Raw genomic sequence first — 209 nt, 5'->3', positions numbered from 1 at the left:
GGAATACGGGAAGAGGGGAGGGGTACGTAAGGGAAGGAAGCTGAGGAAAGGGAACGAACTGGGACGAAAGGGCGACGCTACGGCCGGCTCTGAACGCTCGCTCGCCTTGCAAATCGCTTATAAGAAGTAAGCAAAGGAGTGTGAAGTTGAAGAGAATACAAATGTTTCTAGCGATTATAAATTACGTTGATCTTTAAAAGCTAGAGATT

Source organism: Varroa destructor, unplaced genomic scaffold, assembly GCF_002443255.2.
Source record: "Varroa destructor unplaced genomic scaffold, Vdes_3.0 BEIS01000001.1, whole genome shotgun sequence".
In the NCBI taxonomy this organism is placed as follows: domain Eukaryota; kingdom Metazoa; phylum Arthropoda; class Arachnida; order Mesostigmata; family Varroidae; genus Varroa; species Varroa destructor.
The sequence above is the reverse complement of the archived record's forward strand: the minus strand, read 5'-3'. Positions refer to the sequence as shown.